Here is a 15,044-nt window from a genome sequence, read left to right on the forward strand (position 1 = left end):
TTCGTGAGCACAGGCGTAGTGTCATAAGAAGGCTGAGATAGTTTTGGAAATAATGGGGACTTCTGTGTGACAGGAGCATGTGTTGCACAGGGAGGGATGGTAGGAAGTGAGAAGGAGAAAGGTTTAAAAAAAAATCTGTGTATACCAAGCTAAGAAATTTGGATTGTATTTGGTAGATACTGGGAAACCTTTAGAAGATCTGATGCTGAAGACTGATACCAAATGACCTATCTGATAAGAAGATTATGCTTTAGGCAGTTGGAGAACAGACCATAGTGTGAGAAGCATCAAATATGAGATTTAGAGAATTCTAAGCCAAAGGCTTTGGCAGCTCGGGCTCAAGCAGTGTCTGTGCACTTGGAGAAGAGGGATTGAAATTGAGGGTTTTTAAAAACTTTTTTTAAGATTCATTTTTTAATTAAAGTATGAGTGATGTACAACATTATATGTTACAGGCATACCATGTAGTGATTCACAATTTTTAAAGTTTATCCTCCATTTGTAATTATTATCAGATGTTGGCTGTATTCCCTGTGTTGTACAATATATCCTGGTAGTTTATTTTATGCATGATGTTAATAAAATAGAGGGGGAGATGGACAGAGAGATGGGGAAGAATGACATTAGAATTCTCTTTCAAGGTTGTAGACCCCATTTCACTGCTCCTGTAGCAGCAGTCTACAGCACCCTTGCATAGATTACCATGCCCTTCAAAGAGGCTCCACTCTGCAGCCTCTTATCTATCAGAAAAAAACTTCCAAATTCCCTGAGTCCAGTCACAGTGACCTTCAAATATGTCCTCAGCCAACTGCTCACTTTATTTGTGTGAAGCAAAGACCAGTGCAACAGGGGACCCTTAAGAAATTTTGAAGGACTTAGCCTTCAGTTCAGAGAACTGAATAATGCAATACCTCTCAATTCCTTACAATGATTCAGCATTTATGTCTTTTCTTATTATCATTAAGGAGATGTGGGAAATAATGCTGTGGGCATCCTGGACCTTCTGATGCTGAACATGTTGGCTTTTAAGGCTGATTGACTTTAGAATTGACTTACAGGTGATGGCCCTTAGGTTCATCTGTAAGCACACCAATCCATGCTCATCAGTATGTGGAAACCAAGAAAGAAGTGAGTATTTAGAAGTAGCAAGTGCTGAAGAGCAGTCAGATAAGGGGAGAGCTAAAACTGGGCAAGGGGCATGACATTAATGAACTCCAGTGATTTCAGTAAAAGGCGTTTTACTACACTGCTATTTAGTAGAAGTTGGAGGATCAGAAGTTGCAGAGTAATGCACATTGAGCTGTGGATCAACAAAAATTGAGCAAATGAAGACAGAAAATGTAGACTGCTTGGAAAGACTTTTTGCTGATGAGCAGAAGCTGGATGGATGATTATGATGAAGGATAGAACCTTGAGCACAAATCTCTAAAGAGTTACATTCTTCCTTCCTCCCTCCTTCCTCCTTATTTCCTCCTTTCCTTTCTCTCTTCAACGTGGACGTTTTAAATGTGTTTATAGGCTGAAAGGAAGAAGCCAGAGCAAAGGGAGTTGCTTAAAATACAGGCGAGAGATGTCTGGTGTATGGAGGAAGTCTTTCATAAGAAAGGTAGGGGCAAAAGTCATAAGAAAATAGTCTATATTGGGTAAGTTTAGAGATGCCATTTGAGGAGACAAGTTGGGTAAGTTCCTGTTTGATATTTTCTCTATGAATCAGGAAGCTGGTTTATCAACTGAGGATGATGGGTGTGGTTGGAGTACAGGACCTAGGAAGAGTGAAAGGCTGCAAAGGAAACATGAAAAGGAACTGATTATGGACAAATGTGATGAGGGCAGAGCAGTGCCAAGGGCCCAGATGGAGTCAGAAACTATCAATCATGTATCAGTTAGCACAGACAATTTTCAGCAACACTTCTAATTGTAGGCATTCCGGGCAGAGTGGATACCTCTTTATCTTGGGCGGAAGGGTGGGAGGAGCAGACGGACAAGAGAGAAAATGAATCAAGAATGCTGGAGAATTTGAAGGTTCCAGATGGGTTAGGAAAGTTAAGTGCAGTTTGGAATGAAAATGTAAAAGTAATGAGGAAAGGATTAGCTTTCTCAGAAAGATGAACACTTAAAACCATACACAATGATATCTTAGTAAAACTATGAACAGAGGTGTTGATCAAAAAATTCCGGAAGAGTGCCTGGCACAGAGTAGCCATAAATAAATACTCTTTAAAAGATAATTTAGAACCATGCCTTTATTTATAAGTAGCTTCCAGAGGTGGGGGAGAGTTTTGGGGAAAAACAGCTCTCTCACATGAAATTGGGATGCAAATTCAGCATTGGATTGTGTTCCTTTTTTCTCTGATGATGTTTCCGTTTGAGGGTCTGCTAGGCTTTTTAACTTGTGCTGGTATAGTTCTTAGTTCATTTCTGTTTCTTTTGCACTTATTTAGATAGGTTTAAACTCTGTTTATAAGTACAAACTTTGTATATAGCTGGTAAAATTCCAGCTATCTTGGGGATGTTTAGGTAGCTTATCAAGAGGGTTTATTCACTTTTTCTCACAAAACTGTATATAGTTGGTAAAATTCAAGCTATCTTGGGGATGTTCAGGTAGCTTATTAAGAGGGTTTATTCACTTTTTCTAACAAAACTGGCCTCTTGTGTAAACACTGCACTATGTACAGAAATAAACTGTATTCCTTTAAACTCTAAGTCTTAACTCTTTCAGATAGCACACTTAAAAAAAACAAAACAAATGAATTACTGTGAAATGGCTTTTTGCTTTAGGAGTTGACCTCATGTTGCCATTCTTTATTCAATATCTGCTGAGAGCCTAGGATTTAAATTAAACTATAGGTTAAATTATGAAAGATGGACTGAGGACTCTAGTTAGGGGACAAGAGAGAAGGGGCTTTATCATCACTAACAATGAATAAATTTCAAAAGTAGTTCAGTTTTCTATCCTGTAGAAATGTCTCTTAACTACAGCAATTCTCAATAATACGATTATGAGATAAATTAGAATCATGCCTAGCAAAATGCCTGACAGTCATTGATTCGGTGGTCAAGTCATTTAAGCTCTCGTAGTCTCCATTTCCTCATCTCTAAAATGGGAATAATCATTCCAAACAAGGTAATTATGAAAATAAAATTGATAGCACTTACCCAATGATAATTACCTTGAAATTTTAGTTCTCTTGTCCACTTTTTCTGTTAGGCTAGAAGATTCAGTTAATCAGTTCATTGACTCTCTTTTTGTTCCTTTCTCAGTGACAAAAAGCCAGAGAAACAAAGCTCCAAACCACCATCTGGTTTTATTTGTACAAACCCAAGTAAGAAGAGTAGGGGATTAGTTCTTTATTTCAGCACAATAATTGTTTGGGGCCTTCTCTAACATGCTTATTTTGTCCTCTAAGAGTGAAGATATAATTTTTTTCTAGAGACAGGTGTGTGAAATAACCATAATTCCTGCATCTGTGATTATAGGAACAGGGTACACCCTAGAAGAATGGCAGGAGCCAGCATTTGTCTTGACTACTTCATACTCTTCAACTTGCTTTCATTTCTTGATTTCCAAGTGATTCCCCAGGGAGCATTTCGCTCCTACAGGAATATATTTCAACATCCAACTACAATTTTACCACCACCGCTGTTTTAAATTGCAGTTAGTCTTTGCCTCACTGAATTTGTTGACTTTGATCCCCAGAGATTTCTTCTGAAAAACCCCTCAGGTAAGACAAGTTACCAGGTAGTGGCCTAAGAGTTAATTTTTTGCCTTTTATTCACTGGAATCAATGGAATGTCTTTATCATGCTACATATAAATGACAATTTGTTTCCGGAATGAGTTGGTGATTTCAGAGGGTTCAGTGCTGGGTGAGAGAGTTAGTATTTGGCATTTAAACCTCAGGCATTTCATACTGAACACAAAAGAACTAGTCACGCTGTTAACTACTGGGTGGTTGATTATATATAAAATAATAATGTGGTTCAGTCTTTTTACTGTGAACTTTTTAAACTTGTTTTTATTAAACCGGTGCTGGATTAGGTCCCCTCTCCTGATATCCCATTATCCTTTGTTTACCTTTCTGAATTTATTATCACACTATATTGATTTAGTCTTTTTTTTTTTTAATTTTCTGCTAGAATGTGAGCAAATTCAGGGAAGAATTTATGTCTCGTTCATTGCTGCAGTCCTAGACCCTAGCACATAGCATGTGCTCAGTATATATTTACTGAATTCATGAGTCATGTGTATTTAGTTGCAGGTTAAGAGAAAACCTGCTAAAAATGCGTTGAACAATTAAGGTATTAAACTTAATAATTTTGGCCTAATTTGATCAAGATTCACACCACCACTTCTCTGCAGTTTGTTTAGCTCTTTACATCCCAAGGTCAAAACTTGACCCTTATGCCTGCTTCCCTCAGACTGCAACAGGTACCCTCACAGATTTAGGGCAGGAGACAGGGTCTGTGACCCAGACTACTGGAAACAGTCCTGAAATTCCCTCCAGTTGAATTCTTTTAGGTTGCATGTCATCCTTAAACCCATACCTGTGGTCAAGCATAGAACAGATGGATTGGCTTTGCTGGGATTGTATGTTTTGCCTCTAAAAAATGATTGGAATCAGGAGACAAATGAATGCAATGTAATTATTAAAAATGTGCACTACAGCTAATGAATGGAATTCCAGATCTCTTGTGCATTTTAATAAAGTGTAGTGAAATGAGACAGCATTAAAATTTTTAAAAGATCTGAAATCTTTGTCTTTAATGGTTCAAAAGTAGTTGCACTTGTTTACACAAGTAGCTTAAAAATCTGTTCATAATGATTCTAGCTGCACACAATTAACTAAAACCCAAGGCTTAGCCTAGCAAAAGTTATACTGTACAATGATTTTCATGATGCAATTTAGGAAAAATCTACCAGCTCCAGTCCCCACCAACTTATCCTCTTAAATATATGAGGAATTTTAGCCTTCAACAAAGGATGCATTTTTCTTTTGATAATAGGAAAATGATTGAATAACTGGGTGAGGGAAAACAAACAAGGAAAGCTGAAAATGGAGGGAAACAAATTTAACAGACACAATTTCGCCTAGAGATATCCCAGATATTTATGACTTCTTAAAAACTTGATTTCGTGTGAGCATTTACATTTTGCAAGAAGGTATATAAATGAATGACGTGTCTGAGGTTGGGGGAGGGACAGTAGCCAGGAAGCCAAATCCAGTATTGTGGGAGTGGTGCTGTGTATAAAACTTAAATCGTCTTCTTGTAGAATGTTTATCAAGTGTTCAGCTCCATGGCAGTACCCCTTTCTTCTGTGTCAGTCCTGTGCAAATCCTATTGTCTGGTTCATTCTTCACTTACTCCCATACTGCCTTGCAATATCTTGCAATGTAACTTTTCATTTGCATGCATTGTCTTCCTAAATGGAATGTAAACATTCTGAGAGCAAGAGCTTTGTCTTGTCCTCCTCTGAAATTAAACCCTGTATTTTGTAGAGTGGTATAGTAAATAATTAGTGCTGACTACATGCCTGTGGGAATTGAATCAAATGTTCTCTTTTATGGTGATTTGTGTTGAGGTGATTAGACCACAATGATGTGCAAAGTGTTTGCCTAACATTTTTTTTTTTCCACTGAGAAACTTAGATTAAAACTTAAATATTGACATGCAAAGAAAAAGATCCAATAAGAAAGACTGTGGAAAGAGTTTCAAAGGGAATGGAACCATTTGAAATTATTTTCATTGCTTTTCTAATGCCAGGTTTCTAATGACTCTCAAACAGATAGATAATAAAGGAAGAAATGTTATGGGTGTGTCACTGCATTTATATTACTTCCATAAAATTAATAAAAATGTCAAGATATGGACATAATGTTATTCAAACATTCTTCTGAAATAGATGCAGGGAAATGAGGAGAGATGGTACAATACCATTATTGTTTCCATATTTGTTGTTGTAAATAGTGGAGTCCTTGTCTTTGGTGAACTGTCAGCCTAAAATGTTCTGCCAAACCTTCTAAAGCAAGTCTTTATTAGAATTAATCACAAGTGTCAGCTGAGCCAGCATTATCCTTTCCATGTAATTTAAACAGACTGTTATATCCTATGTGCAAAACATTTGCTTTGTTTTAGATGTGGAGTTGGACCATAACACAATGCTAGTAAGAGAAAAAGAATCTTTTGTCCTTGCTGAGGCTCACGATGCTAAGAAGCTGAGGTCATACCCTTTTGTATGTAGTAAAGATATTTGCTAGGTCTCTGCCTCGATTTGTCCAGGCTGGTAGCAGCATTTCCCCAGTCACATTCCAGAGTGAACTGGGAATTCTTGAATTCATTTTCCTCCTCTCATCATTTGTCGAGTCCCAGCAATCCTGTCTTTGAAAATTCTGGCTATAGCCTTTTCTAGCCTGTCGCATGATATAAGAGCAATGCCCACGGACTGGGAGACAGAAAGTCTGGCTTTAGTTTTTGTCTTCCTCCTGCCATGTATATGACCTTCTTCAAGTCACCTAACATTTCTTGGTCTCAATTCTTCTACCCTTAAGTTCCTCCCAGCTCACATTCTGTGGTTCCTCATTGAACATCTGCCTGTCCTTTTGTCACATCTGGAAGGTAGTAATAACCTTTCATGTGGTGCCTCTCCCTGAATCTCTGTTTCCTAAATCAGGGCTCCTGACCCCTGGCATTCCATTTTTCTGAAACATTGCTTTATTGGTTTACAAAACCTGCGATAGTAGTATTTATTTTGTGATAATTTATTGAGTTGTACACGTAATGATGGTGAACATTTCTATAAATGGGTGTTATATTTCAACAAAGAAGATTAAAAAAACCCAACACTTAATGGCTCTCCTACCCCAGGTCTGGCTTATCAAACTTGAATTTGGCCCCCAACAACCTGACCTCAAGTTGGTTCCACTAACCTTGCTACAGAGCAATATAATCTGGAGAATTTTCTCTGGAGATCGAGAAACTTCAATGTGGAGCTGAAATTTTTTTTTTTCATTCCAAATGATTCTCATGCTGCTAATCCATCGTTAAACATTTGGAAAACATTATATTTGACTCACTATGCCTTTATTTATGACAGGGGTTCTCAAGTTTCAGTCCATATCAGAATCACCTGGAGTGATGATTAAAATTTAGGTCCAACACCAGGGTTTCTGATTCAGTCAGTTAAGGGTGGGGCCTGAGAACTTGCATTTTTAACCACTTCCCACCTGGTGCTGATGCTGCCGGTGGGGGACCACACTTTGGGAAGCTCTGGTTTATGCTCCGACCTTGCTCCGACTTTGCTCTGGCGCGCCACTTCCCGACACCATCTTCACCTGCCAGCATGTTAACCATCATTCTGCTGCTGCTTTCCTGGAGCAATCCTCGAGGTCCCCGTTGGAAGGGATCTTTTCCCTCCGTATTCTGTCCAGCACTTCTCTTCTGCTTCTGTTATCCCTATTACCTACTTCAGTTGGAATGAGATCGTAAGTTCCTTGAAACTTTATATCATTGTTGTACAGCATCCTGTCCTCACACCTGTGGTTCAGTGATTTGTACAACAGAGCGAAATTCAGTGTATATTTTTCGATGAAAGGCAACCCCTTGAAAATTTCTTCTCCCAGTTATTTTTTCCTACTTTTTGCTCATGATTTTACATTTCCCCCTCTAATGTGTGTGTGTGTGTGTGTGTGTGTGTGTGTGTGTGTGTGTGTGTGTGTGTGTTAACCTCACAAGGCATTCTTCAAGATTTCTCTTTGAAATGTAAAAAGACTCCACTGAAAACTATTTTCAGGTAGATAAACTTTGCCATTGACTTACTGGTTTCTAAGTTATGCCAGTTCTTGCCTATATATATATTTTTTAAAGTTCTTCCCTTAGTCACTGTCATTTAACCTCAAGTACCATCGCTCAGAATACATTTTGTCTGAGATTATGTTTCTGCTATGATCCTGTTAAACTATACTTTTTATTTGATCTCCACATCCTCCTTTGTCAGATGATTTGGTAGATATTTCTATTTGGTATTGTATGGAATTTTGTTCAGTTTTTTTTTTCTAATGGACAAATAAATAGAAAGTAGCCATCACTGACATATTTAACCCAGAGCCAGAATTTTAGTGTTGGAAATATGCCAGTTTGTGGACTCCATTACATTTCGTATTTATAGAGAAATAGACTGAAGCCAGGTACTATCAAAGAGTTGTGCTGGTCACAGATGGACCTGGTGATGGATTTCTGTATCTCAGTAGTTGAGATCACATCCTAAAACTCTGTCTGGAATCAGCTGGACTCCATTTACCGAGACTCAGAAGACAATTTCAAAGAACATCTTACATGTGCTTAGAACTGCAGGGCTTCCTGCCTCGACAGCACTTAAAGAGTCAGGTTCTCCTGAAAAGCCTGAGAATGGGAACCAAGTCTCTTTGGACTCAGAAGTAAAGCCCCTCTTTTTGCCTTTTTATTTGGAAAGCCGGGTATTTTAAGAGACTAACTATATTTGACCAAAGAAATGTGTGATCTGTGTACTTTTAGAAATGAAATGGATAAGAAACTAGAGTAAGAGAAGTAAAAACTCAACCTTAGAGAATGCAGGAAGTTTACTTTTCAGGTAATTTTGAAAAGTCCTATTTAAAAAAAATTCCTGAACTCTGCTTAATAGTAGTAGTACTGATGTTTACTAATTTTGAGTACTTTAATAATACTGTTTCATTTTAAACGCTAGTGTGAGAAGAGTTTAGTCTTGTACCTAATAACTCACATCAGTGGCTGAAAATACAAGTGTTAACCAGGACACCCTGCAGGGCAACGCTTCCCAATGAAATTTCCCTCCTGATAAAGCAATTTTGTTTTCTAATTTTCCATTTATTTTAATGTTCCATTTTGTTTATCTTTTCCTCCCGTCAAAAAGCTTTTTCCTTGAGTTGGAGAAAATTAGTTGCAGTGCGTAGATTTTTATGCCTCTACTTTTTGAGAAAAAAAGAATTATAATTTCAATTGAGTTTGATGAGACCAGGCAAGAGAATAAAATGCTAAATACAAATACTAGCTATTTAATATTCTCCTATAAAATATGATTTTCTTACTTTGAAACTGAATTTTGCTTTAATTTTATTTATTTTTGGGGAGAGGAGGTAATTAGATTTCAGGACCTCCTGCATGCTAAGCATGCAGTCCAACACTTGAGCTATACCCTCCCCCTTATTTTGAAAGAAATATGTGCCCATAGTAGAAAATTCAAAAGCATAAAATACATATAAAATGGAAATTCTTTAGGAAATTTTCTGTCAGTCACCAGTTCTAGTCCCCAGAGGCAATCATCATTAACAGGTTTCTGTGTATCCTTTCTATTTATATAACACACACACACAACAGAAAGTGAATCGTGCTCTGTGTATTTTACAAAGCCTTATTTTTTTTCCTGAAGTATTTTTAAAAAGCATACTTAAGAATGATGAGCAAAACAGATATAGGAAGAAGAGAAGAAATGAATAATTGAGGATAGCTTATCAAGTATACTTTTTAAAAAAAAAAAGTAAAACAGATTAACAATCCTCTATTCCTCAGGAGAAAAGGAAGCCAAGGAGGCGACGAGCTTCTCTTTTGTTTAAATTGTTGATTCAGGAAGCTGGTATTCATTTACTCAAAGATGTTTGCTGCCACTCACTGCTCTTTTAATTCTGTACCTGCTGTTAATGAACCAAGGAGATAAATGGTTCCAGAAACATCCTATCAGATGCTTATTGCTGTGACTGTATAGTCATTGTACATTTCTAGTTTTGATGCTTAAATGAACTGTTAGCAAAAATAATTTTCAGATTATTTGCCGGAAACGTCTAGACCCCATGTGCTCATAGTGCCATAGTAAATAGTCTGAACAGACTTTTAGAAGTGTAATTGCTGGAGAAATTACTTCATATTATAATATGACTTTAAATATGTGAATTTGGTGAAAATACAGCCATTATTTGACCTTGGTGGTGGAAGAATCACTCCTCAGTCATTGATGTGAAAGGTGCCTCCAAGTGATGATCTGCACTTGTGGAAAAGATGAAACTCTTGAGTTTCTGTAGAGTGAAGCTTAGAGTATGTATCTGATCCACTGTTGGATAAATCAGTAATTTCTGTAATCATGTCTTTCTGGCAGAGGTAGTTATGTGAAGGCAAATGGTGTGTTCTCACACATGGGACCTTGTCAACTTGCCCTTGGTCTTTGTGGTCTCCTGTCTTCAGAATTAACATTTCCTTACCCACCCTGCAGGTGGGAGGCAGCAGGAGAGACCCCATGCCCCTTGGTGGCACCAGTGTTGCTTTTACAGTGTAATTTGGCTTGATGAGGGCATGCATTTATCTAAACCTATCACGACTTCTTGTAGATTCACAAGGCACTCCAATGGATTTTAGAGCAAGGAGATACTTTTCCTCTAATGTTGCTTTATTATTTTATAGAATAACAGTTTTCCAGAAATGTTTTTGATGATCTATAATCTATCTTTTCATTTTTAAAATGCCCCCCCCCAACCCTGGTCATTTGAAAGAGGCCTCTTTTAGTGGCAATTATCTATCTCTCATTGAGTTCTGGATTCATCTTGCCTTGGAAGCAGAATAAACTAGATTTTATTTATTGGTTTATTGGCCCATTATTTGCACACCTTGCACAGAATTCTAAATAGTGCAGTGAATGGATTTTATGCACATATGAGTCCTCTACTATTTTAATTTGTTCTTTGTTTAAAAAAGAACCCAACAACTTTCCTTATCTTTACCAGTGCCTAAGGAAGCTGACCATATCGGTGCATAGTTTGGGAGCCTCTGGGAACACTGCAGTAAAGAGAGAAGCCTGGAGAGTAACGTTAGCAACCTTGAGCCTCAGGGAGGGGTACACAGCCTTTTTACAGGAAAAGTGTGCCTCCCAGACTCAGGCGTCCTCTCTCCTGGAAGAGTGCTGGCTCAGCTCTCACTGTATTCTCTTTTGCCTGTATTTGGTGTTCACTGTGTAGAGAGAAGCAGAGGGAAGTTCTTAGTATTCAAGACAGCCTGTGTCCTTCCAGGATTTGTGCCCGTGACTTAGAAAAGGGCCTTGTTCTCAGTGTTTGTGGGGAGGCCGGAGATAGTATGTGGACAGTAAATGGCCTTTTCACAACATAAACCCCCACACACTGTCATTTATTTCCGTGTTTCATAGGAGAGTGTACTGAAGTTTGGTCACTTCTCTGTGGGGTTGTGTTTTTGTCCATTGGGAAATGCAGGGTCCTTTGTAGTGGATTTGATACAAATGAAGGTGAACCAGGGAGGGGGCCTGGTCTTCGTCCTGCTAGGCTTCCGCCATATAACACCAAGTGTGTGATCATGACAAGGGTGGGCTTTGGCCTTGGATCAGGCACCGGTGGGTCTGGGCTTTGCTACTTCATTGGACCTGTGACCCCAGCAAAGCTCCTTGGCCTTTCTAAAACTCGATTCCTTCTTCTGTGAAACATGGTAGGGTGTTGAGATGCTTCTAGATTCCTAGCCCATGGCTTGAACCAAGTAGGTGTATTCAGCAAATAGCGCTCCTTCCAACCAACCTTTGCTTTTGATGTTCTAGTGATCTCTGAGGACAGTGTTAATCTTTCCAGAAGTCTTTATTTTCCAAATCATTGTTATCTCTTGCCCTTTGAAAATATGTTTATTTTTATTGCTACTTAGGATATAAAACATTATGGAATTTGGAGGCTGGTGGAGATTCCCTAAATATTAACCAGTGCATTACAGTTTAGGAGGGAAGATATATTCAAGGCTAGCATGGTCTACAGCACTAGGCATATTTTAGGTTGGGCAAGTCTTTGTTGTGGCTCTAACCACCTGGTGGATTACTTTGCAGCATCCTTTGTGGCTTCTGTCTACTAGATGTCAGTGTCACTACCCTCTTGCCCAGTTGTGATGACCAAAAGTGTATCCAGCCATTGCCAAGTGTTCCTTGAGGGACAAAATGACCCCTTAGTTGATAACCACCAATCTCTAGGGAAAGGAAGTCTGTGCATGGATGCCTCTTACACACAAAGCCTTTATAAGGCAAGTGTCATCCTTTATTGTGGCCTTGGGAATCCTGTATCTTCCAGAAACCTTTTGTCCTCAGTCTGACTCTATTAGTGAGAAGAAACTTTTAATTAATATTTAAAGTATCTATCACTGTTACACCTCAAATCATTTATTTTTTTAATGGAATTGAGAATCTATGTGGACCAGGCACTGTCCTATGTTATAGAGTAATTTAAAATACATAAGATGAGGCAGTATTTACTTATAAGTTAAGAGTGTGAATTCTAGAGTCAGAGTGCCTGAGTTCAAAGACCAACTGGTTCCAGCATTTCTGGCCATGCGATCTTCAAAATTTGAGTATCTCAATTTCTTCTTATGTAAAATGGTAGTAATGGTACTGTTGCTTTCACACATTTTTTGATAACAGTAAACCAAATCATAAACATAGAGCAGTTAACAGTGCTTGGTGCATAATATGTGTCAAACGAATGTTAGTTGTGGTAGATGTTATCACCGTCTGCATCAGGAGCATTACCTTTAAGGGTGCTATGCTTATTCAGGAGAGCAGCCTCTAATCTTGAATGGAGGGGTGGCAGCAACATCGAAAAGCTTTGTTAAAAAAAATAAAATAAAAAAGAGCCCTGAGCTGAGCCCTGTAGGACTAATTCACCCAGAAGATAGTGAGGGGAAGAAGCAGGGGGAAGGGCATCTCAGCACAAGTATTACCTTCCCTTTTATGTATAATCTGTGTTATGGAAACAAAATAGTATTGTTTAAATACTTTAAAATGTAATATTTATTTTTCAACCTGTATTTCTCAGGCCCACAACTCATTATACTTAATAAAAGTTCATTTTGCTATTAGAAAAGTTTCATGAATTAGTCTTTATACCATTTTCATGAAATACTGATTTTAATGGAAACCTTATTTTTCCTTGAAAGCTACATGATGAGAACTATAGGACAGTGTTGTCTAATTTTAGAATTCCTTCTGATCACAGGCTAAGGAAAGCCTGGCTATTTCCAACTTCCTTTTGCTTGTTTACAAATAATGTCAAAACATAAGTTATTTAGTGGAGTTTTTTCTGTCTTCCACTTCCATGTTAGCTACCTTATTTATGTAAGAATCGGGATCTATTTATCCTTGGGCAATTCTTGATGAATGCTCAGCTGCCTTGGTGATTCAAGTATAATATTGAAAACAAACCAATCCCCTTCTTAGTGTATGTATACATGTAAGATAGTGATATCTCCAACATACAGGTAGGTTTCTGTGACCCATAGAATAACTAGTGGGGGAGATAGGACAATTTTACAGGTGAGAAAAATGGCCTCAAAAATATTGTTGCTTGTACTATATACACAATTATGTATTAAAGTGAACACTATGTAGTCATATACCTTTTCAGAGACCTCTTATTAGCTGTGAAGGTAGAATGATGTTTTGCAGAAAAGCTTTGTGTCTCTTCTTCATTTCTTTTATATTTCATAATCCTTGGTTAGTGCCAGTGGACTTAAATGACTGATTATTTTAACTTGCCACTAGTTTTGTAAATATTTTTATTATTCAATGTGAATATAGTAGAATGCATTTTAGCATTTACATGATTCTGAATAATTACTTATTGGGCCCATTCTTCTGAGCTTTCTGAGGACATCTTCTGTGACTTTATCTTGACACAAGTTCCTCTTACTGAATTCACACCTATTGGAAGCTCTTTGGACAGCTGACTACTGAATTTACTGGGGTAGATCAGACTGTTAAATTTTGACCATCTTACAAGATACATGATTGTGGTAGCCAGCTTTCACATGTTCCCCAATGATCCCCACTCCCTTGGTTTCATGCCCTTGAGTTCCATCCCACATGGAGTAGGGCTGACTTGTGCATCCGGTAGGATATTTCTGTCAAGACGAGACTGACATCCAAGCCTAGGTCCTAAAGCTCATTGCGACTTCTGTCTTGCTCTTTTGAATCATGTGTCCTGGGGGTAAGCCAACTGTCCTCTTTTGAAGATGCCGTTTTACAGGGCAGCTCTATGGAGAGGAACACGTGGTAGGGAACTGAGGACTGTCTAGACCATGTGAGTAAGCCATCTAGGAAGTAAATCTTCCACCACAGTCGAGCCTTCAGATAACTGCAGCCCCTGGCCAGCATCTTGACTGCAGCATTATGAGAGATGTGGACTGGAACCAGCCAACTAAACTACTACCAGAGTCATGGCCCACAGAGACTACAGAATAATAAATGTTTATTGTTTTAAGCCACAATGTTTGGGGATATTTTATACTGAGCAATAGTTAACTAAAATATTATGTATTTGAAATGATTTTGAACTTCATAGTCAGGTAGTGTTAAAACAGAAATGCAATATTAAGTGCTCTATGTATTGTTTTGTCTATTCAAAATGGAATATGCCTTTATTTGCTCGGTATTATAATTAAACAATGATTCTTTTAATTGATTTTACTAGTTGTTAATTAGTATTTTAATTTAAAATAAAGGAAATAAATGGAAAACATAAAACTGAAGTGTTAGGCAGTTATAAACTATTGAATTAAATTCATTTCTAAATTGTTACAATGTGTTTTTAACATATTTATATGATATCTCATAATGTTAACAGAATAGCTTGAAGAGATTCCCCCTTAATAAAAAGATGGTTGTAATCCTTGAATATTACTTTTATCTTAGTATTTTACAAAATTTATTCATTGATTTTGTAATGCCTCAGAGAAATAAAGACAGAAGGAAGGAGAAAAGAGGAAAGATAAGGCAGTTAAATATTATTAGCCCTCATCTACAAATCAAGAGTTGAAAGCCGCATAAAGTCTAAATTGATTGTCGGTATCCTGCCAGAGGTTCCTTCTAGTATTCAAGGAGCTTGTGTTCCCTGTGGTTGCATTGTCAGGATAAGCTCTGTATTGTGTATCCAAAAAGTGTAGCTTTGACATCTGAGGGCATAAAGGTTGATTCAGGAGATTTGCTCACAAAAAGAGAATCTTGTTGTAATAATCATTGAAAATATGTTT

At 37.7% G+C, this 15,044-nt stretch overlaps 1 protein-coding gene across 1 annotated transcript in view; it reads left to right on the top strand.

Moving 5' to 3' along the window:
- Positions 1 to 15,044, top strand: part of NAV3 (neuron navigator 3) — a 730,605-nt gene that overhangs the window by 249,127 nt on the left and 466,434 nt on the right. The window lies entirely within an intron of this gene.

This window comes from Camelus dromedarius, chromosome 11 (genome assembly GCF_036321535.1).
Source record: "Camelus dromedarius isolate mCamDro1 chromosome 11, mCamDro1.pat, whole genome shotgun sequence".
NCBI classification, from domain to species: Eukaryota; Metazoa; Chordata; class Mammalia; order Artiodactyla; family Camelidae; genus Camelus; species Camelus dromedarius.